This window comes from Sylvia atricapilla, chromosome 1, assembly GCF_009819655.1.
Source record: "Sylvia atricapilla isolate bSylAtr1 chromosome 1, bSylAtr1.pri, whole genome shotgun sequence".
In the NCBI taxonomy this organism is placed as follows: domain Eukaryota; kingdom Metazoa; phylum Chordata; class Aves; order Passeriformes; family Sylviidae; genus Sylvia; species Sylvia atricapilla.
This window is the reverse complement of record NC_089140.1, coordinates 135,383,041-135,404,330: the sequence shown is the minus strand read 5'-3', so window position 1 is coordinate 135,404,330 and position 21,290 is coordinate 135,383,041.

Here is a 21,290-nt window from a genome sequence, read left to right as displayed (position 1 = left end):
AGTGCTGAGGCACTGGACTAAGTTGCCCAGAGAAGTTATGGATGCCCTATTCCTCAAAGTTCAGCACCAGACTGGATGGGGCTTTGAACATCCTGGCCTAGTACAAGGTGCCCTGACACATTTACGGGAAGCCAGGTATTATGAGCTCTCACAGGTGTATCACCTTTGGGTTTGGCCAGCAGCCCCAGAATGGCCTAAAATACTATGATGTGAGATGGCATCATCGGAGGTGTTTGAAAAGCAAAACTTTTAATTAAGTTTAATTAAAAGTTTTAATTAAGATGAAAATAACAAACCATACAGGAAAAAAAAAAAAAAAAAGCTGTGTCAGGTGCAAGGTTCTCCTTACACTTGCTACAACACTGCAAAATTGCACTGAGTCTTTGTGCACTCTCTTAAGTCTATAAAAGTAAGGCAGGATTTTTGGCATCCTGCCCCATAGAAATAGTAACAGGCTTTTGAGGTACAGCTTCAAGGATCCAACAGGTGTCTTTGTGTTGGAACACAGCCAAGTAAGGTATCCAACTCTCTGTTTTTTACCTTATAAGTGAAACAAAGAATGAAACACGAATCCTTTCCTAAAATGGAAATCCCTGCTACTGTGGGGATGCAGGCCCCACCATGTGAGGTGCACGCCTACGGTGTCCCTGCCCATGGCAGTGGGGTTGGAACTAGATGATTGTTAAGGTCCCTTCCCAACCATTCTATAATAATTAAATGGCTGCAAGCCACCAGGAGACACTCCCTATCAGCATTTCCATTTCTGTATTCAATTACTCATATGGCTCATTTGTTCAGGATATCCTAAATAGGCTTATACAAAGTATAAATGTGGATATTTAAGAGAGATGGTTTTCTTACAACCATGTTTCTATTTTTCTAGGACTTTGTTTCTTAAAATCTTACTTTTTCAGACAGTTCTTCCTGAGAGGTCCCAATCACAATCTGTTTACAGAATTTCAGAGAATATATTTGACTATTACAGGCTTTTGGCTGTTAACTGCATTATTTGCTTTTAGTATTCTTTTCAGTGCTTTCCTTGACTGTATGTTTGGAATGCATAATGTGTTCTTCTGCAATTTTAAATAAATAGAAAAAAGTGTTAAAATTTTAAAATCATTTTAAAGGATTTAAAACAATTTCAAATGTGTAGCCTTCCTATGCTCCTGAAATTTAAAAAAAACCCAAAAAACAAAAACAAAACCAAACAAAAAAAAACCCCAAAAAAAACCAAAACAAAACCAAAACAAAACCACAGAAAAAAGAAATTCCTTAAAATAAAACTTGTTTTAAGGAGTTTTCTGCTAGGGCGAAGTTCTAGCAGATGTTTGCACTGCAGGGCCAGGGCTGTTGCCAAGGTATGCCCTATTGCACTCCTTGTTTATCTCTCTGAAATCCCCTGTACAGCCTTGCTAATGTTCCATTTCTGCCAACACACAAATTTACAGAGGTAGTTACTGGAGGTTTAGGTGTATTCTTGTGTTAAAGTGCACATTGTGCCTCTGATCCTGTGTCTTCTTTATGTACAAAACCCAATGATCTGGACAAGCCCTTCTAGATGCAAGAGCGAGATCTGTCCTCCTTTCCTCTCCTCCTGCCTCAGCCTTTTTGCAGAAGAGTGAAGGAAAAGAGGAAGGATTTGGTCTGTATGTCTGTCCTTTGTCCAAAAGTGGTTCTTCATTAATGAACAGATTCTATGAGAGCAGCAAACAAGGTAAAAGCTTATATTTTATTTTAGTTTTTTTTGTGTTTTGTTTTAATAAAGAGCCACTAGAACTTTTTCATTTCCTTGCTTTCTGTCAATTTATGTTTTCTATTCTCATTATGCAGATTATATGAACTTGAAGCCTGCAGTCAATCACATATTAGCCATGTAATAAAAATTTTGGTTTAAAATCTTGTGCTGTCATTCCTATGTGCCTATATTTATGGAAACCTGGTGGGATTTGTTTCCCCTCCTCCCTATGCAATACAAGTTCATTTGTGCTATGGATAAAAATCAGCAAGGTCTGAAGATAACTTGACATTTTTGACGTACAAGAGCCAAGCATCAAGCAAGCCTTTTCATCAAGACTATTTCAGTAATTTCAAACTCAAGTCCCTTTTCCTAAGAGATATGTTTGCTGGAGTAAGAGTTTTTCCTTTGTAAAAGGTTTAAGGTCCTTCTGAAAAACTTCCTTTACACAAAGATCTTTGTCATGAAGTGGTAGCTGGATATCGATTAAAATAGATCTACCTAACAGTTTCAGATGCAGACACTGAAAATACTTGTCTTTACCAATCTAATGCTCTCTGCAAAATACCCTTTATAACCATTCCAGTGCATTTTTGCAATCTAATATCAGTTGCAAGGAGTTCTCAGAAAAAAAAAACCAAACCACGGGAAAGTAAATTTTAAAAAATTAATCATCTTAAAACACGATTTTCATTTTGCTGTGATGAATATACACTTTCTAATAGGGTATTCCAAGAATACATTTCTTAATGTATTAGTTATATTCTGAATGTGCAGTACTTGTGTGTGTACATTTGTATTTTCATCTGTATATGCATACATTTATATGAATTCCTACGGCCTAAAGGTACTGGGGAGGGTGGAGTGGCTTTTGGAGAGGACAGTCTTTTAACTTTACTGACAGCAAAGCTTGGATTCTTTATTAACTTGTTCATGAGTCTGCCATAGATGTGTTGTAATGTCATGATAACTGCTTCATGTGAAAACATCAGTCATGAATCCTGTGGTGGCTTCCTCTGCTGAGGATTAAATATGAGATATCTCAGTATTTCATTTTACCCAAACTTAAATAGCTCAGAGACCAAGTATTGAGTAGATGCCTCAAGTTGATAGAATTTATGCAGAGGTGATAAGCATTTCTTTTTATCAGAACAAGTGATGTTTAGAGGAAAAAGAAATAAGACCCACTGAATACTAATTCAGTCATTTTTAGAACTGAAATTGCAACTAATTGGCCTTTAATGATTTTTCTCTTTAATGTTACTAATTTTCTCTGTTGCATGTGTCCCCTCTAATAAATGTGGAGTACTTTATGTTAATTTAAGGTTGAGAAATTTGTGGGAATTTTCTGAAATATGGGCTTGAGGTACAAGATGGATACACCCACTCATAAATAGACCAGGAACTCAGGCTCTTGATTTGATCAAGGGCTGGTGACCATCTGAACAGAAATTAAAATGGACGCTTTGAAGACAATTTCATGAGTTGCAATTTCAGATTCTAAAAAGAGTTAAAACAGAAATTTGTGCAGATTCATTGGAGGATGATAGAATGGTTTGGGTTAGAAAGGACCTTAAGGATCATCTAGTTACAGCACTCCTGCCATGAGCAGGGGCACCTTTCACTAGACCAGGTTGCTCAGAGTTCTGTTCAACCTGCCTTGAACAATTCCAAGGTTGGAACATCCACAGCTTCTCTGGGCAATCTGTTCCAGTGCCTCATCACCCTCACAGTAGAGAATTTCTTCTTAATATCTAATCTAAACCTGCCTCTTTCAGTTTAATATCCTTACACCTTGTCCTAATAATCACTGCATGTCCTTGTCCAAAGTGCCTCTCCAACTCTCTCATAGGCTTCCTTTAGGTACTGGAAGGTGCTCTAAGGTCTCACTGGAGCTCTCTCTTCTCTGGGCTGAACACTCTGCCTGTCTTCACAGAAGAATAAGTTTCCGTAGGAAAAATAAAACATACACAGGCTGCCTTTTAAAATCTAGGAATATATGCAATACCCCATTCAAAGCAGCTGGATCAATGAGAAAGAGAACTTGTTTGTTACCAAAACCTCTTATTTTGTCATTTTCTTTGCATGTGGCAAGAGTAAACTGCCTGGATGCTGGTGAAATTGGAGTCACTCCTTTTGTCCTGTTTCTCACCTACTGTAGCTCCAGGTGGTTGCTGCTGTCTGCAAAATTCAGTTAATAGTCCTATAATATATAGTTAATAGTTATATTAACTATAGAGATAGCTATAGATGTAAGTATAATAATGAGATATAGAATTATAGTTATATAATATAGAGATAATAATTATAAGATAGAAGAATTAGCTGCTGTTGGCAACAGAGTTCTGAGCCTCTTTGCATCCAGTGTGACATCTGAAAAAATCTGCCTTTTCACATAAAACAAATGAACAAAAAAAGACAAAAAAAAAACAAAAAACAAAAAAAAAACCCCAAACCCCCCAAAAAACCCAAAAAAAACCACTAAAGCAAACAAATAAACACCCCTACCCTTCCCCCCCCCCAAATACCTAAAACTCAGACTACTTTATTGTTTCACCTTTTTTCCTGGGAAGTACACTAATAATGTTTTTCTTTCTGTTCTTAGAAATGTTTTTTTCTGTGCTGTAAAGAAAGATGTAATATCCTCAAAGTTTAAACTTCATGTGTCTTAATGCCGTGGAGACAGCAGGATATCTGTCATGGGTTTAGTAGCGTTTCAGGGACAAATTGGTTAGACTGCCAGCTGTTCCCTTAGGAAGTGGGGAAATGTGGAGTCAGGTTATTTTAATAGGTTCACTGTGTCTGTTTGCATGGCTGCACCCTCTGAGGTCCATATAATTCAACATACTGGAAGGTTTGGGTGCCCAAACAGGGAGCTGTGAGCACATTTCACTGTGTGAACCCATCTGATTTATCTACACAGTTTGGTGCTCTTACTCAGTTACCTGCATCTCAAATTATTTTCCACTGTCTGTTTTATTTGAAAACAGGAATAAGTTAATTTGCTGACTGTCTGCAGTATCTGCTGTGGAAGGAAAGAGCAAACAGTAGATTCTTGAAGATAGGTTTTTGTATCTAATGTGACTTACACCATGACAAATCAGTTACATGGTTTTGGCTTCAAGTTGATTAATATTTACCATTAATGAATTCCCACAACTCACATTTTCTGCTGGAATTATTCACAGATTTGTAAGCAAACATATGAGAACATCAATGCAGAACTGGAGATAATTAGCATTTCTCATTTAGTTTTCAGTTGATTATTGTGCCTTCATTATATGAACTAAATTTCTTGAAACCTGTAAGAACTAGTTTACTTTGCAATCTTACTAACTAAGAAAGTGGAGCTTTGCCTTCTAAGTACTGGCAGTGGTCAAAGCCTGCAAGGCCAGAGAGGACTAAAGAAAACTTCATGGTGCTTTAAAAATATCCTGTTCAAAGCAACCTACCAATGCAAAGGGATCGCAGATGCTAAAATCCCGCCACTTCTGGATACTTCGTGAGTTCAGCAGCCCTCATTGTTCCAAAGCAAGATTATAGCCTAGGAAGAAGCATCCTGCAGAGCCCAACCCCTCCTGCTCTACAGCTCTTCAGAGATTCTGACTGTGTGAATTAAAACAATAATGTGCTTGTACCAGTGATGTCCAGCTGTGTCCACACCCACAGCACAATCCTCTGAAATGTGTGTGCTTGGATGCGGGATATAAAACATTAAAAAGTAGTCAGGCCAAAACTCAATCTGTTCATCTCTCATTTCCCTTAAGCAACTGCTTTTGGGTGCACGATTCCTCATGCTTTGTCATGAGCAAACAGGAGGTAGTGCTCTGCTGTCTGCAGCCCTGAGCCCTTCAGCTTTAGGCTGCTGGCTTAGCAGCCAGCTGTGGTGCTGGTACCAAATGGCACAGCTCCAGCTTTCCTTAGAACCTGCCAGGTTGTGCCCAGCTCTTGGTGTCTCTGCCATTCAGGGGAACCTACCACGTGCTGGGAGTTAAAACCACACACCACAGCCAGGGTTTGCCTTGTGTGGTTATGGCTGTTGTGGTTTAACAGAGCAGGGAGCTGAACACCACACAGCCACTCCCCTCACTCCCCACTGCCAGTGGGATGGGAGAGAGAATTAGGGGAAAATAAGTAAAATCTGTGGATTAAGATTGAAATGGGTTAAAATATAGAAAGTGAAGAGAGAATTAATAATAATAACACCAACAATATGTTGGTTTGTTGTTGTACAGAATAAGTGATGCAAACTGTAATTGCTCACCACTCACTGACCAATGCCCAACCAGTTCCTGAGCAGTGGTCCTCTGTCACCTTTCCCCCTGATTTATGTGCTGAGAATGACATTATACGATATAAAGTGTTCTTTTGGCCATTTGGGGTCAGCTGTCCCAGTTGTGTCCCTCCCAGCTTTTTGTGGACCCCCAGCCTCCTTTGTGTCAGGATAGGATGAGAAGCTGAAAAGGTCTTCCCTTAATGTCAGCACTGATCATTAGCAGCTAGAACATCAGTGTGTTATTAAAATTATTATCATCTTAAATCCAAACCACAGCACAAACAACTAGGAAGAAAATTAACTCTATTCCAGCCAAAACCAGGACAATGGCAAGCCTGACCCCTCCTGGGCTTCAGGCAATGGCTCTGTGCATCCCAGGCAATGGGGGTGTGCTTGAACAGCCCAGAGGGAACTGCTGAATTGCCCACTGGGGATTGCTGGAGGATTTCCCCATCCACATGCACAGGTAAACTCTAAACATGTTTCCAGGGGCAGAGGAGTGAAGGCCAAAAGATGGTGGGAATGGGGAGAGTTGTAAGAAGATGAGTTTAAAGGTAGCACGATAGGTATGAGCAAGTCTGGTCCAAAGGGTTTCTGTGAGAGATAGTGCAGGTTTTTGAGCCATGGCTAAGCTGTGTTGCTTTAATGTCCCTTTTGAGCCAATTCACTTCCTTTTCTATTTTAAGGTGGAAACTTTTGTGCCTTTAGCTGTGGTGTGGGTTAGAGTTCCTGTGATTACAGCACAGAGCCCATATTCAGGGAAATCCTTCAAAAGCCAGGCCAAGGAAGCTACGTTGTCTTGTAAGCTGTTTTAAATTTTTCCCATTAAAATTGAGTGGAAGCAGGATATATGATTACTGCCAACTGAGAAAATTATTCAGAGGAAGACAAGGGTGTATTTTAAATAAATTGAATATCATATGTGTTTATATGCATGCAAATGTGCACGGAAGATGAGGAGAGAAGAGAGCCATATGGCAGTGGGTTACAAATGGCTCTACTGCTCAGGGAAATTAATAACTCTAAGCTTTGATATATATGAGCCTGCTGGGGTTCAGATGTTCTCATGCTGGCGCTTTAAGAAACCAGCTGAATCAATAAACAAACATTTGAAAGACAAAACACTCACCCAGGATTCAGCTTAAAAATTCATAGAAGATACACTTAGAAAGGACTTAGAAAAAAGGATGAGGCTTCTGCTAAGACTGAAATACACACAAGATTAAAATGAGCTTGTTTATTCCTATATATTGTGCTGTTCTGTAGCTACTGTACATACTAAGTATGTTTTCTGCTGTTTATAGGTTTTTTGTCTTAGCCTCTAAAAATATTGTATTTACATGATTATTAACTTCTTTAATTACTGAATCAGAGTAATTAAAAGAATCCTTTAGAGACACCAATCACTTTAAGTCAAAATACAAGCTTTCCACCTTCATAAAAGAGATAAAATTTTGTATACAAGATTCCTTCTTTTCCTCTGTGTCTTTGTCGGAAGATGAAACATTTTTCAGGAAAGACATGCACTGGAAACAGCACAAAGGTAAATTCTCCACAGCAGAACATAACCAACCCAGCAAAATCACTCAGCAGTGGTTTCTTTGCACTTAGGCTGAGACTGTGCAAGGCCTATATGCTCTAACCCACAGTGGGACTTCTTAATGTTGTGCTTTCCTAGGAAAGAAAAGGAAGAGTCATGGTAAACTGTGATAGTGCATCACACTGTTTGTGTAGATTTACTCTGAAGGAATATTAAAAATCACATTATATTCATGTCAGACTGGAGAGTGGTATCACTAAGCTTGTAAGGAGATGTAATCAGATATTAATTAACAGACAACCAGCAGCATTCAATGTCTCCAGTAACCTGAAGAAGTCCAAGCCATGAGCAGCCAGCTTTTCCAGGGGAGTGCTATTGGAAGTGCCATCGAAGGCTTTTCTAAAGTTCAGGCAGACAAAATCCACAGCCTTTCCCTCATCCCCCAAGCAGGTCACCTTGTCATAGGAGATCAGGTTAGCCAAGCAGCACCTGCCTCTCACAAACCCATACTGATCTCCTGGTTGTTCTGTTGTGCCATGTGATGCTACTCAAGAGGATGTGCTCCATGACTTTCCCTGGCACTGAGCTCAGGATGACAGGCCTGTAGTTCCCTGGATCCTCTTTCACACCTTTTTTGTCCCTGGCTGTCACACTTGCTGACCTCTAGTCAACTGGGACACTCTGGATTTCTCAGGATTGCAGGCAAATGATGGAGAGTGGCTTGCTGAGCCTCTCTGCCAGCTCCAGTTTGGCCTGGATAGACTTGTGTCTAGGTGGTGAATGTAAAGAATGTGCTCTAGTCTCAACATATTGCTCAAACCCACTGCTGATGTGACTGTCAATAACTTGTCCTCACAAGCATTTTTTAATATATGTACATCATCTGGCATTTTAATGTTTTTGTTTCTCTTGGGGAGAGGATAGGGGATGCATTTATTTTTAGATGAAATAACTGTGCATATCCATTCTGACTTCCCTTTCTGCCTGTATTCTTTTACATCAAGTTCTGAGTTGTCCTGTTTGCAAAGACATACTCTGAGGTCATCCTGTTCCAATACCATCTCCTATGTTTCTTATTTTGGTTTTTGGTGGGGGTTTTTTGTTGTTTTGTTTGTTTGTTTGGTTGGTTGGGTTTTTTTTGGGGGGGTTGGAGATTTTGTTTGTTTGTTTGTTTATGTGGTGGTTTAGCATCAATGTGAAAATTTTGGGGTTTTTTCCTAAGGAAGTTCTAGCATAGATTGACAGCTTGGCTGACGAATGGGAGTGTTTCTATGTCTCTGGAAACAGTCTTGAATCACAAGTCTCAAGTGACTCATCCCTTTCCTTTTCCTGCTGGCCAGGAGCTAACATCACCTCGTGAGCTGGGGTTCTGGCTGGTCCCCCCAGGGCCAAGCCAGGCCTCGGGGGGGTCCCTGCCTGTGGGACAGTGGGTGAGGCTGGCCGTGTCCCCTCTGTCCCCTCCCGGCTCCTCCGATGGGGACAGGAGGAGGAGGAGAATTGCAGATTGGCAGCGCTGGCCCTGCGCCAGGACCACAGCAGCCGTGCTCTGGGCCTTGGTTGCCAGAGCCGCTGGTCCAAAGGAGGAGAGACTTTTGTAGAACTTTTCTCCGGAGCTCCAGGGAGCTGATCTGAGTTTGAGTCACTTTAGATCTGACCAGAATGGAGGAGGTTTCGTCCATCAGCATTCCTGAGCAGCTCTCTCTCCCCTTCCTCCCCCCCACCATCACCTTCAGCCTTGAAGTTCCAGGAGTCAGCTGGAGAGGAGGAAAAAGACGCTGGGCAAAGACTTTAACCCTTTTCCCTCCTCCATGGAAGACAGAGTGATTTGAAATGTAGAGAGACAAAGTCAGTGAAAGAACTGAGGAAGACTATTGGAAGATGGGATGGAGGAAGTGAACATTTCTGACCGGACTTATCTAGACGTGAATTATGGGGAAATGGTCTGGTTTTGTAATATCCTAATGCTGCTTGGGGGAATGCAAGTTCTAGCCAAAGGGTTGTGTGTAATGATATACATGAGTTTTAATTGAGAATTTTGATTAGAATATGTCCCTGGCTCCTGGGAAAGAACAAGGAGGTCTCTATTTCTTTTGAGATAGAGGCAATTATAGAGATAGAAGAGAATCCTTGTTTTGTACTAGAAAAGCATTCTTAAAACGACACCCCAAACATGTGGAAACCCATAAACAGCTTGAGAAAGTGTTATATGCGTGGGATTGCACAGAATCTGCAGAAATTCCTGGCAGTTGCAGATCTCTGAAAGCCACCAGACCTTTTCTTGTGGCATGTTCTCCATAACTCTAGAGAGGCTCCTCTCCCAAGGTGATGTAGGATCATGGTTTAAATGGTGGCAACTGAATGAAAATCATAGTTTTCTCTCTGTGTTGAGTGGGAAAGTCAATAATTTAAGTGGGGGGAAGGTGTTTGAATGTCTCATTGTTTGTCTCTCTCTTTTTTTCTTTAGTGTATGTGAATAAAGTCTATCTGTTTTTACTTTTAAGTTGAGCCTGTTTCGCCTTTTTCTCCCAAAATCCTTTCTCCCAGTTGGTAAACGAAATTTGGCGAATGTGAAACCACAACAGTTTGTTTGTTTTAAATTACTTTTTACCATTCCAGCTGCTTGGTAACATGCACGGCAGGCTGAGAAGTTCCTAGCCAGGCTTAGTATCACAGCACAGGTCTATACCACCTTCCAAATTTCACTGTAATCAAGAGAGAAGAATGTGTCTGGCTTCACCTGAAATATGTATATCATCAAACAGGGACTGCAGTATGCTGGGGGAAAAAAACCCCAAAAAATGCAAAATGCAATGTCCTCAAAATTCAAAGTCCTTTGTTTAGTCAATAAAAATTTGAGTGGGAGTAGAGATACTGAAACATGTTTTTTGTTGCTTCAACTTGGATATTTTTGCCCATGATGTTGCTAGACAGATTAATTTTTTGAGCTGCTTTGTTGACACTGAACCCCAGGAATTTATTGATCCAGTCATTTCCTCAATGAGCTAAAGACTCAAAATCCATTAGAAATCTTCAGGTGAAGAGTGTGAAAACATAGGTCAAGATTCAATATGAGTAGAAAGCTCTTGCTTGTAAAGATATGACATAAATCATCAATTACTTGGTTCAATTCTTATTCTCCATATGGATCTCACTTCTTTTTGCTGCTAGGGATTTTGTCTGGCTTTCATTTGCATGCCAGAAAGTAAGTATTGGCAAGTTAAGACTTTCACATCATCAGCTGTTTGGAATCCATGTATTTGTAAAGTACTCTGTATACCCAGCTCTATATACAAATAGAAATGATTTAGCTACCACTTATTGAGGATTAATACTTAGGATGAATTATATTTTAACACTACTTCCCAGCTGGCTGCCTAAACTAGAGGATTTAGTGGTTCCTTGTTATGTAGAGACATTTATTTATGGTGCTTGCTGATAAACATGAGATTGGCAAGAGCTTGTTTGTTTCTTCTCATTTTAAGGTTTTAAACACAGGTGTGTGAAACCATGACAGGTTTTCTCTGCTGGCAGGGGTGGCTCAAGGTGACACCTGTTTGGCCACAGCTCTCATGCTAAAGTGTATTGTGCTGGATTTTCCCTTAGGCTCAAATGCTATTGATGCCAGGTTAAAAAGTGATCCCAAAGGAAAATTCTAAACCCTAATTTCCTCAGTCTGCTCTGGCGTTGACTGAGATGAGCAGTGTGTAAGTGCTTGTGACTCAGCTGGAGAAATGGATGCATGGGTTGCCTTTTCCCTGGCAAATATAGACGTATTTCAGATACACCTAACACAGGGTCACATCCCAGATTACAGCCCTTTGCAGCTGCTAGAGTTTCTCCTTCCTGGAGAGGATTCAGATTTACTCACTTACAGACACACTTAGCCTTTCTAGGATGAGGCCAAAGGAGCACTAAGGAACTGGGTGTAGGCCAGCACCATCAACAGAAGAGTTCTGGGGTTCTTCTCTGCAGCTGCATATGAAAGAAAGAGGAAGGGCTGTTTGGCAAAAGCCAAGAAAGAGAAAGCTTTCTGCTTTCTCAATAAATTACATTTTGAAAGGTCTTTGATTTACAGTATTAAACATTTCTTAGTCAAGCAGCTGCTCTTGTGGAGAATACCCAAGTCCACCATAAATGAAGTTGTGCTAAAATTTATGCTATGAGTGGAGGCAGGAGAACTTTCATCCCACCTAGTTCTGCTGATGGGGTTTAGGTGTTTCTTAATTATCGTTCCTCAGTTAAGTGGCTGAAAAGAGATGGTGGTATTCTCCAAGAAAGTCCTGGAAGCTCTCAGCAAAGTTTTGTTGTGAAAGGAGTTGAACAGCACATTTAGAACCTTTGGGCTTTTTTTTAGTACTTTATTAGAAAATTGAAAATGCAGTTATTCTGAAAAGCTCTGCTTTTCAGTGTGTTGTTTTCCCTGTGTCAATTCTGACCTGTCCCTGCTGTCATCCCCAGCTCTGTCCTGCCTTCTGAGACCCTCACTCAGAGACCAGCAGGTGTGCATTCACTCCAGGGGATAATTCTCTGGTAGGAGAGAATTTTTCTTTTTCTTCTGCCGGAACAGAACAAAATATTGAAGACAATCAAAACTGAGAAATCATTTTCGTGGTTTTCATGTGCCTTCAGGGGCAGCAAGCCAGCCCTTGAGAGATTTCTTTTTGTGTGCTTGAGGAGGTTTGTACCTGCAGTGGGCTACTAGAAAGACTTGAGGAGAGAAGGAAAAAGAATCAGTCTGAACCCGAGAAGAAGCACAAAAGAGAGATCTTTTATGTCCTAGAATTACCACCTCAGTAGGAATAAACCTATTACCTTTCTCTCTATGACACTTGGAGAGACTCTAGTTGACAGGTTTGTTTTCACTACATCAAAAAAATATGGATCTTGGCAGCCTGGTTTATCCTCTATCTTTTTTCATTTTTTTATCCACAGAAGGAAATGGATGTGCTTTCTGTGGTATGCTCAGGGACATCACAAAAGACTATGTCTAGCATGTTACACACCAGCCATTCATTCTCTGTGAGAAATCTTCAATCCTTTGATATGCCATGGCATTCAAGTGCCCTTTACAATTGTTACGCACTGAATTTTTGGAAGAGATAAATTTTTTCACCAAGTATAAAAAATGCTCTCAGCTTAATGGTGATCTCAACTAAATTAAAAAAAACATACATTCTTCCTAGATGAAAAATTAGTTTAGTTTTTGCTTGGTTTTCTACATTGAGTGATTTACAGCCAGTTCAACAGTGACATGAAGAACTGTACAAACTACATTTTCTATAAATTTTACCAAAATAAGATACTGAGAAGAGGAAAGAAACCCTAGTAATGCCACAGCAGAGGCAAAGCTCTGACATCTTTAGTCAGAGCTACTTTCCTTTTTCACCAGTGTCAGAAGTCCCTTAAAGAAATTTCTGTGAAATAAGATTGACTTCTCTTAATAAGTTAGAAACAATTTGTTCCAAAGAGTGTGCATATCATTAACTAAACACTTAAACACACATAGGTGTAACCTGTGTCCAGTCTGGAGTTTGAATTGCAGAGACAGCATGAAAGTGCAGGGGGTTAGAAAGGACACCAGACTGCTTGACACCATGGACCTGGAGAAGAGTTTTAAACAGGATGATGGTGAAGATTGGCTATAACCAGCCTTTGCAATCAGGTTGTCTGTGGGAATTTTAGAAACTTAACACTTGATGTGGTATCCCTTGGTCCAGTCTTGCCCAGGAGTTGGACCTCCCTGGATGAAATGCACCATTTGTTGTTGGCACAGACAACACTGGGAGTGAAGGGCCAGCCAGGGACCTGCACATGCTCTGTAACACTGAGCACAGAGAGGGGAATGATTTACATGGGCAAAGGCACCATCATACAGATGGAATTGTGTCCCCCCTTCAACTGTGCTGGCTGAAACGCAAGGGGATTTTCAGCTGAGATTAGGACTGGAAAACAAGAGTACCTCTGCTTTAGTACTTGGATAAAGGTAGTGAAGAGGAATTGCAGCACCCAAGTACTCATTGCTCATTTAGATGGATTCCCTTTATTTCTTAGAGAGAGAGTGGGTTCGTTTAACCTCACTTTCAGCAGTGATGACAGGAAGACATCACAAATTACACTCCAAATTATCATGGCTAAAAATCTAGCTAATTATCTGGGTTTGAATTAATTTAACTTCTGCCTTTTCACGTCCTGACCCAGATGCCTGTTGATGGTTTGTTGGTGGTTTTTTTTTTTTTCCTTTCATGTTGCTCATATCTGTTTTCTGTCACTTCATATCTGGATGTTGCATGTTTTCTCCTACAGGTCTTGGATGATGCATTGAACTGCTTTGAAGGTCCCCTTCCCCATGCACACTCACCCTGCCTCGTGACCCTGTTTTGTGTCTGAAGTGTTTGGAATTAAAAAGCACTGGTGACAAAAATTACCAAGGCCTCCTTTACTCCAATATTTACTGTGACTGAAGTAGGTGCACCTAATTGTGTGGATTTATTTTTAATGTTTCCTAGCTAAAACAGATGGAATCTCTGAGACAGCCACTGTTTAAGAGATATCTTCCCCTAGCTTTGATTACTTTGAAAAGCTGAACTTCCACTGGCAGAAAATAAATCCTAATTCAAAACCTAGATACTTACAGGGCTCTTTAGTTCTTCCTCTTTAGCTTCACAGAGGATTCAAGCTGCTAATACTGAAATATTTTGCAAATTACGCCTTGAGTATCTCATTTTGCACAGGAAAATATTCCATTTTAATTATTCAGCTTAACATGAAAGCTTGTCTAGCTCTAAGCAATGAGGCAGTTTGCAGCTCTGATTAGCCACCAAAACATATAAGCATTTTGCAGCTTTGATTACTCATCCAGTTAGGAATAGTTTAGTTTTAATACAGAAAGATTATATTTGCAGGAATCTTAGCAAATATTTTCTTTGAAAACAACTAACTTATGTCAAGTCAAGGATGTTCCTTGATCAGTCCTGATGCTGATTTATTCAAGAAGCAGTGGCAGCTGAAGGGAGGGAAAGGAGCTGGAAGTGCTACATGTTGTGACGGACTCTGGTATCTTTAGTCTTATCTCATATCTTTATCTCTGGTTCACATACTTCCAAACCATGTTCTTGATATAAAATTCAGATTAAAAATATTTCTTACCAATTTTTATTCTCCAATTTCATGTGACATTATTAAATGAGACACAGTGTAGTGCAATCTTGTGGTGTTCCTTGGTCCAACACTGCAATTCTGAAACTACTAATCCTGAAAGATGAGCTTCCCAGAAACTGTGATAACCACATTACAAAATGTCAGAGCAGCTCTCACTGAAATAAATGCTCAAAGACATTTTTGCATGGGAACCCCCATAAAGACTCACTGATTCTTACAACCATTATGATGTAGAGCACTGGCTGCAGGATAATACCCCTGTGATGTCCTCACTGATTCCAGAATCAAGAGGGTGGCATCTTTCATGAAACTGAGACACAGGATTTGCTAGAGACATGTACCTGTCAAGTGTAAGCTTTGTCAAAGTGTAAGCTTTGCAAAGTCAGTCTCTTTAAAATAGCAGCTCCACAAAGCAGAGGTTTTGGAGAGCAGAAAGGACACTTGGATTGTGGGGACTTGTGCTAATTTTAATGTGTCCCAAGAGCTTCAGTATTTTGTCTTAGTGAACAAAGGAAACCAACTGAAGTCAGAAATCAAACTTTGACTTCCTCCCAGCCAAAAAACATCAAATGAGATTTGCAGCATGAACAGCACAATTAAGGATAATAAATGGCCAAGAGCAGAAGAGAAAGGATGCATGAGATAGTATCCTTTGGGGGAAAAATAAAAAATAAATCCTTCTGAAAGATTAGAGAGAAAAATATCTTCACCTAGAAGTCTGGAGATTGAATCTATGCTGCAGAGCTCAGAGATTACCTGTTTTTCATTTCTCTTACTGATGTCAATGTATGTGGATTACACCCACTGTTAATAATCAAGGTTTTAGTTGTTAGCCTTATGAGATATACATTCTAAATTTACATTTAGCTGCTTTGCTGATGGCAGCTGTCCTACATACCCACGGTGTTCACTTGAGTTTACTGAGGGATATCCCTTCAAAAGTGTCTTTTGAGAATTGAACTAGAAAGAATTAAAAGAATGTGTTTCCCATTTGAGGTATTTTTTTATGCAGTCTTTTATTCCCCACTGTGCATTTAATATGCTCATGCAGACTTGCTGCTCCTGGCACAGTCTTAGAGATAAGATTTCTGAAATACTGGCAGAAGTCCAGCTATTTTGCTGAAACCATAATCAGAAAAATCTGGCTTTAGACAGCTCTCATTAAGTGGGAAAAGAAAATCCATTCCAGTGTCTCCTTATTTAAAAATAAGTTTGTAATTAATTAGCCAATGCTGTTCTGCAAAGCTTTTAAGCACACAGAGGTCACCAAGAGTATATTTGATGAATTTGGTGGTAAGAGAGAATTTTAATAGCACTTCAGCATAAATTCAGAATCTTTGAGACAGGCACCTACAAAACTGTAATTATTTAGTGCTGTAACTGGATGGCATTTACCCCTTCCAACAATGTTTTTTAACCATGTCTGGTTGGTCTTCTTTGCATCATAATACTCATTTATCTTGTCCTTTCATTAGCCTCTGGTGAACAACAATACAATCAGCAAACACTATAAAACACTTTTCTGTGAAAAATGTAATTCCATACTATAGTGAAATTTATTTTTGTATTCTTGTTTATAATAGAAGAATAATATTTTTAGGGAGAAGTAGTATCTTTTATCTCCTATCTTATCATTCCAGGCAGAAGATAGTGCACGAGTCAGTCACAGATCTGAATGTGAAGGACGAAACTGCTGGCACAGAACATACCAATTGCTCTGAGTTTAACTTTGTTATGGAGCCTGGGGGAACTTTTGGAGAAGAGGAGTCATAAATAAAGGATAGTAAAGTCCTTTAGCTCCCATGAGGTAGAGTGGTTGTGCTTATGCTAACACTCAGACTAGACCACTATCTGCTTGCCAGCTCCAGACCCAACAGACACCACATGGTCTGTGTCTGTATCATATAAATTCCTTTACCCTCACAAAGAGAGTGGCAACACCCAAAGTGCTTTTTGGGAATGTTGCCAGGCCAGGCTCGCTCCCTGTGGGAGTGTCACTTTGCTGGGGACTAGATGTGCTCCAGGGGCTGAACAACAGCTTGACAACTCTTTTGGTTTGGAAAGACAGGTGTCTGCAAGGGAAAGCTGGAGCCTCCCTTGGAATGGAGAATGTAAACTCTCTCCCTCAAAATTATTATAATTTTACAATTAAGTGGTTTTTGGGCAAAAATATGGGAATAGGAATAACAGTCTTTTACTATGAATATTAAAAATAAAAACATAGTATCACAAAAAAACCAAAAAACAGGCAAACAAAAAAATTCTGGAAACACTGACAGAGTCAGAATGTGACCTGACATCCTGTTGGTCAGGGCATTGGGAGCAGTCCAAAATGAATCCTCCAGGAGTCACAGATAGGGCTCTGTTGGAGCAGAGGTGATCCTGTAGAAGGGTGTAGTTTTCCCCTGAAGGTCCAGTGATGGTGAGATGGGTCCAGTCTTCCTCTGGGAATCCAGTGGAAACAGGCTGTCCTGGTGTTCTGGACCTCAGATTTTATCTAGGTAGGAATGCTTGGCTCCTCCCCATGAGTGGAGCATCTCCAGCATACAATGGGATGATGTAATTTCATCAGTTATGCAGTGAGCCTTAATGGCCAATTAACAGAAGATATCGCCCTGGAGGGAAGATGTGTTGTGGAAGAGATAAGAACATTGCCCCACCTGGTTTTAACAGCTGGCATATTAACAGAAGACACCTGTCCCCTCCCCATGGAGTTATGAGGAAAGAAACAGCTCCCCAGCCAGTTTCAACAGATGGCAATAGAATACATCTTGCATGGAACCCAAGACAACAGCGTCGGTGGGCAGCAGGACAATGCCCAGCCTCAGCTGCCGCTTCATTCACTACTATTCACTACAGGCAATTATCACCTGCAGAATAGTATTCCTTAAGCACCAAGGTATTTATTTTAGGAAGTCATAATAGAAGTAGTCTATTGAACTTCAGCCTGACAGTCCAGAATGTGGGGAAGAGAAACTAGATTTTGTAATCCAGAAAAATGCAGTCTTATTAAGCAAGCTCAGTCCATGGTCCCTTATGTTTTCTAGTACATCAGACACAACAGTCTCTTTCAAGCATCTTGTCACACACTAATTTAATGTAACAGCAACAGCTTGTGAAGTTTCTTTGATGTGCAACTTGTTACTAGATATGAACTCTAAAAAATTACACTAACCTGTTCTCACTGCAGTAGACATGGCCATCTGCCTCTCCCACACATCCACTGTATCCTTTCACAGCCTTCTTCACACTTTTAATTGTTCTGCATAAACAGGGTAGGATACAATGTAACATTAAAAATATCATGTTTACACTATAAAGAGTAAATTTTTGAAAATGCTTCCTCCCATCAGAGCTGTCATTTCCTATTTCCTCCCTAAATGTTTTTTCCAATGTGTTAAATAACTTATTAATCCTTTGTAACTTCTGTTCATTGTTCTCCTGAATGACAATGTCTGCCTGAACATAATACAGCCTGCCTTTCAAGATACCCTGGATCTTTCTATAATTACCTTCTATATATGCTTTGCTGTATTTCAGACATAAATCAGTGGCATATGAGACAAATCTGTTATCTCAGTTTGCTGTCTGTACTTTCTCCAGACAGTGGGAGCTGCATCATGTTATTGTTTGTTTTCTTTCATACAGTTATTGTCTAGAACTTGAAAGAAAAAAACCTGTTTGTAATCAACAGGGATTTGATCCATTGTTACAGGACCTCTTTCTGCTGTGGAGCTTGCAGAAGAGTTGTATAATTACATTCTGAAATTAATATAACCTCAAGGTATGCCCATCATAGATAGTGCTCATCTCTAAAATAGTACTTGTTGGGTGGGTGACACTTATTTTAGACACTAACTGTTTTCTGTGCTTATTATTAGAAGCTATGAGTTAAGTGAAGATTTTGGGTGAAAGTCTGTTACTATAATCTTATTTCCATTATTCTATATTTGTATATAACCAACCTATAGGGTATAAATGGTTGTTAACAACGAGAAGGAGCATTTATCTCCTCTATACAAAATAGAAATTTATTATATGAGATTGTTATTATTTTCCATGGTTTCTTGTAACTTGTTTTTTTGTCCCATGCTTTGGCCTTGGCAGACCAGGAGCTTTTCTCTTCTGCCTGTTTGGATCCAAAACATGTGGAGGGCAGAAATACCCCTCTGTCAGATGGAACAATGTGCACTCATGCTACAGCTCTCTCAGCACAGATGTAACTTTGTTTCCCCCTAGTTTTTCCCCACCAAAATCAAGTCTTGAGAGTGACTCCAAATGCCAGCATAAGCCTGAAGAGACTTGAGGACTTCTGATGAAAGAGGAATGGTTCAACTGGCAAGTCTAATAGGTGTTTGCCAGTGGTGCCCTTGTGCATTTCTGTAGAGTGTTTGGTGTTGTATTATATCACAATATTGCTTTTGGAAACAGCATCCAGTGGTAGGTGTAAGCACATGTATCTCAGAAGGGAAGCTCAGTGAGTTGGAGTTCCAGATGGCTGAAGGATGCTGACCCCCTCTGGGCCCTGCTTTGGGAAGATGCTCTGCCAGACACTGGTGCACTGCCCCACGAGCATTTCCTCCCCACCACCCTCAGCTGAAATCAGATGTGCCCTCTGCAGTGTCCTGCTTAACTCTACATTAAACCATCAATAAGAGCAGACGTTATAAACTTTGTAGAAACTTTCAAATCAAGAGGAAAAAGTAATTCTTTCACTTGCAGCAAGAGAGAAATGCAGGAAGAATAGGACAATTATGAATGTTCACCAAACAAATAGTTCATCTCTCTGTGATAGAAAAAGAAGTTCATACAATATAGAGCTGTTAGGGCAAGTTGAAAGAGTGAGGTTTGTAGAGGAACTTAAGCTTAACATCCCTGAGATAGCTACTCCAGTGTTTGACCACACTCACAGTGAAAAGCTTTTTGCTAATGCTTAAGTGAAATTTGCTGTATTTCAATCTGTGCCCAGTGCCTCTTGTCCTATCACTGAACATCACTGAAAAGAACCTTGGAGCTTCTCTCTATCCAGTATTTATACATGCCGATAAGATTTCCTGCTCTTCTGCAGGTTGAAAAATCCCAGCTCTCTCAGCCTCTTCTCATATGTCAGATGCTGCAACTCCCTCACCACCTCTGTGGACCTGCACTGGACTCATTCCAGCACGTTCCTGTCTTTCAGGTACTGAGAGGCTCCAGTATCCCAGGTCTATTTCCCCAGGGCTGAGCAGAGGATCACCTTCCTTGGCCTGCTGACAATGTTCTGTCTAGAATAGCCCAGGAGGTTCCTGGCTGTCTTTGCTGCAGGTGGTTTTTGCTGCCTTGTGGTCAATGTGTTCACCACGATCCACAGTGCCACATGTCCCCAGAGCTGCTCTGAGGTCAGCCCCCACCACCTACCAGTATATGGGGTTATCCAGCCCCATGTAGATAACTTGGGTGGAGTACAAATGAAATGATTAAGAAACCTACTACTTGGGATGCACAAAAATCATCAAGACCTGACTGGAGATTGAGCCCTCTATTTTTATGGCTAGAGATAGAGCATTTACCTAAGAAATGAGAGGCATGAACTGGGCTTTATTCTAGCTCTAGGAAGTTTAGCCTTTCTTTATATCCTAATCCTCAGGAGACTGAGTTTCCTATACATTACCTTGAGGAAAATCAGAGCAGATCAAGTAGTTCCACACATCCTCTTGAGGTTGGGTTCAAGCACAAGTGGCTGACATCACCAGAAAAGTCATGCAGTGTCCATGGAGTACAGGAAGCAACTGTGCTGATTGTAGTGACCAAAGAACCAACTGGCTTCTGGTCTTTGCCCTTACTCCCAAGATGTGGGGGTTTTGCTCCTTTTTTATTTGTTTGTTTATTTTGCTTAATGCTGTCTAATGAAAACTACATAAATAATCCTTGTAACAGGGACAAAGATTCATAGGAATCCCCTCCCTTTTAAACATTGTAACTACTGCTAGACTACTGACACACTGCTCTTCCTTCAGGAAAATGCATTTTTCAGGATCTCATTTCCCCACAGATGAAAAAGGATGTTGCTAATGACAGCAAGGCAAAAGCTGTGTATTCAAGGGGTTATTAAAAAAATTAAATTGCAGTATAATTATCTCGCTCAACATTTTATTAGCAACAAAATAAAATAGAGTAGCAACAAAAATCCATTACAAATTAATCCCCACAGTAGCATGCATCCAAGAATTACAAAAATGGTTCTTTTGAACAAAAGTTGTTCTACATTTAACCATAGTACATTTCTCTGAACAATTTCACCATATTTATAATAAACAAACACATATAAACTGCATGAAGTGACAGAATAAGACTGGAATTACTCTGGGTAGGTGAAGAATAAATTCCCTCTAAACCAGTTGCTCTTACATAGTTTGTTAGAATTCAAATTTCCAAGATTCAGCTCCCAAATTAATTAATTCAGGAGTCCAAATCACTTTGACTGAGACAATTCACTGGCCTATGCTGTATCGCTGTATCACTGTATCCCAGTAGTAATGAAGGAATCATGAGAAAACAAACTCTTATTGAAAAGAACAAAAGGAGCAAAGAAACAGTTCTGT